We start from the raw sequence: 3,700 nt of genomic DNA on the forward strand, positions 1-3,700 counted from the left end.
CCGGGAAATGAGGAGGTTGTTCTGTGATGAGAGGCTGAGTGAATTAGTCTGAGAGACCCTGAAGGTCAGAACAATGTGTAGATGCTGAGTGAATGCTTCCATTGCTGTCCTCTGGGCAGACGAGGAGCGGATAAAGTTTAAATAAAGTAAAGGTAAGTTAATGTCAAGTTTATTTATTTGTCACAAGTAAGGCTTGTATTGACGCTGCAGTGAAGTTACAGTGAAATTTCCCGAGTCAAACATTCTGACACACTCTCGCTGTGTGATTCTCTCTCTGTGACTCTCTCTCTCTCTCTCTCTCTGACTCTCAGCTTTTCACTTTCTCTCCCTCTCTCATTGACAACTGCACACTTTTTGGTTGTGTTTGACAGAGGCTGTACAGGAGGCTCACCAGTTGTAGTGACTCCCGGACCGGGTTAATGGGGTCTTGCTGCTGGAGCAGCCCAGCAGGATTGACAACCATCTGGGCATCTTCTACTCACTCACCAACTGGACACAGCTCGGCTGTGCCAAACCTCGCGGCACCTTCGGCTTCTAGGCCAAGAGAGGTTCCAGCAGCCGGTCTCACCCTCTGAACTGTCCCTGTCCCCAACTAAGACACAACACATCCCTCAATAAACTCACCCAGCATTAACAACATGGCTCTGCTATTTACTGTCTGAGGGAGAGAGGGAGACAGAGAGAGAGAGAGAGAGAGAGAGAGAGAGGGTGCAGAGAGGGAGAGGGGGGCAGAGAGGGGGGCATGACGAGCGGGAGGGGGGCATGACAAGAGAGGAGGCATAGAGAGAAATAGGGGGCATAGAGAGACGGGGGTGACATGCAGAGAGAGGCCGGCAGAGAGAGATGGAAGCAAAGAGCGGGCAGAGAGAGAGAGGGTGGGCAGAGAGAGAGGGGGGGGGGGGCAGAGAGAGAATCATAGAATCAAAGAAACCCTACAGTGCAGAAAGAGGCCATCTGGCCCATCGAATCTGCACCGACCACAATCCTACGCAGGCCCTACCCCCAGATCCCGACACATTTACCCGCTAATCCCTCTAACCTCCGCATCTCAGAACACTGAGGGACAATTTTAACATGGTGAATCAACCGAACCCACACATCTTTTGACTGTGGGAGGAAACCGGAGCACCCGGAGGAAACCCACGCTGTCACGAGGACATTGTGCAAACTCCACACAGACAGTGACCCAAGCCGGGAATCGAACCCAGGTCCCTGGAGCTATGAAGCAGCAGTGCTAACGACTGTGCTACCGTGCCGCTCTAACTGTGCTACCCACTGTACTACCGCACCGTGCCGAGAGAGCGGGGCAGAGAGACAGAAAGGGGCAGAGAGTTAGAGAGGAGAGGCAGGGAGAGAGACAGTGACTGTGATGTTCTTCAGCAAATTGACAAAGGAAGGGACAAGGTTTTGGACGTGTTGGAAGGCTTGCTTGGACAAGTCTCCAGGTCTGGATGATGGTGTCCCAAGATGCTGTGGGGGGCAAGGCTGGAGATTGCAGGGTCGCTGACCCAAAGTTTTAATTCCTGCCTGACCATGGGGGAGCTGCCAAAGAACTGGAGAACAGCTAATGCACACACATACTCTCTCACACACACATGCTCTCACACACATACGGTGGCACAATGGTTAAGACTGCTGCCTCACCGCACCAGAAATGCCTGGCTCAATTCCAACCTTGGGTCATTGTCCGTGTGGAGTTTGCACTTTCTCCCCGTATCTAAGTGGGTGCCCTCCGGGTGCACCAGTTTCCTCCCACACGCAAAATCTGTGTAGGTTAGGTGGATTGGCCATGCCAAATTGTCCCGGACTGTCCATAGGTGTGTAGGTTCGGGAGATTAGCGTGGTAAGTAGATGGGCTTATGGGGATAGGGTCTGGTTGGGATTCTGGGTGTTGACTGAATTGGCTGAATGGCCTCCTTCTGCACTGTGGTGATTCTGCACACATTCAGAAACACACATACTCTCAGAGACAACGAGAGGGAGTGGAGACAGCGACATCAGCGGTGGGAAGAGGGAGTGACGGAGCGAGAGGGTGAGACAGCGACACCAGCGGTGGGAGGAGAGAGTGACAGACCGAGAGGGAGAGACTGCGGCTTCTGCCCTGGGAGTCGAGTGTGACAGAGCGAGAGAGGGTGAGACAGCGACACCAGCGGTGGGAGGTGAGAGTGACATCTTTTTTTAAAGATATAATCCAATCAAACTTCCAATTACTTCTCTCTGGCTCTCTGATTGGTTCAAAGTGGGATTGAGATGAGAGTCACCAATCCGATCCTGACTTTCGCTGTCGTCTCACAAACCACTCACAATGATTATTCATAGAAATCAAGCTGACGGGATCTGTATTTGAGTTACGAAATGTATCTTGTTTCAACAGACAAATATTTGTTGGATTCAGAATAAATGTGATGCTTCCTCCAGAAGTTGCAGGGAAGAGTGTCGCTTGCACCTTCTCACACACAGTCCGTGCATTGTCACTGACAGAGCTCAGAGACACAGACGGCTCATCAATTCTACATTCTCAGACAGCCGAAATAGTTCCAGAGACGACAATTTTCAATCCATCAATCAAACAGAACAGGAGAGACAGATGTTGTGGCCATGTCACCCCCAAATCAGTACCATGGAAAGGGGGATTCATAAATCCCAGTCCAGATTCTCACCCACTATCAGATAATCACAATGTCAATCCCACAATAGAGCAGACATAGAGACTGACAGATGAGAGAATAATTCTCAAAAACAAGTTCAGTGTCAGGAGCTGAAAAATACAGACTGTTTGCTGCACTCACTCAGAGGAGCTGAGTTTGAGTGATAGGGAATAAATCTGACACATCAGCAGTGTCACTGAGAGATTTAGAAAGAGCCCAAGACACACAGAGAGAAAAGCATACTGATGGAAGATGAGAGAGTGAAACGTGACTGAAAAGTATCAAATGAAACCTATAATGTCAAAAAGCATCATAGACTTACATAGAGAATTAATTCCACTGACAGGTACAGAATGAACTTTGAGTTCCACAAACAGCAGCAGGGCAGTTAAAATTGCATCTGACCGATAAATCTATATAATTGACACCCTCGGAATTGCCCGCAGTCAAATTCAGACACAGAATTGTACCAGAGACAGAAACTTTTGAAATGTTTCCCACAGGGACTGTGTCCTGGGCAGCCCATACTTAAGTGGATGCAGTGAACCATGAGGACAAAACCCACAATTTACACCACCAGGCAGCGCATTCCTCCACAATGTAATTCTGCAATGGGGCTGCAGTTACCAAACAATCTCGATTGTGCTCAGAATTACACTGGCAATGTGACTAGAAGAGCAGAGCATTAAAAAAAACTCCCATTTCAGACGGAGATAAGAAGAAACCTAATTGCTCAGTATTTTTGACGTGTTCACTCATGGGATCTGGGCATCACTGGCTAGGGCAGAATATATTGCCCATCCATAATTGCCCTGGGAAAGGTGGTGCTGTGTTGTTTGCCTCAGCTGCTGAGGTCAGTAGGCACATGCACAGTGCTGTCGGGAGGGAGGGGGAAGGTGGGAGGGGCAGGGTCAGGGAATCATTGAATCCCTACAGTGCAGAAGGAGGGCATTCGGCCCATCGAGTCTGCACCGATTACAGTCCCATCCAGGCTCTATTCCCATAAACCCACATATTTACCCTGCCAATCCCCCTGACATTAGGGTCAATTT

This window comes from Mustelus asterias, unplaced genomic scaffold, assembly GCF_964213995.1.
Source record: "Mustelus asterias unplaced genomic scaffold, sMusAst1.hap1.1 HAP1_SCAFFOLD_152, whole genome shotgun sequence".
NCBI lineage: Eukaryota > Metazoa > Chordata > Chondrichthyes > Carcharhiniformes > Triakidae > Mustelus > Mustelus asterias.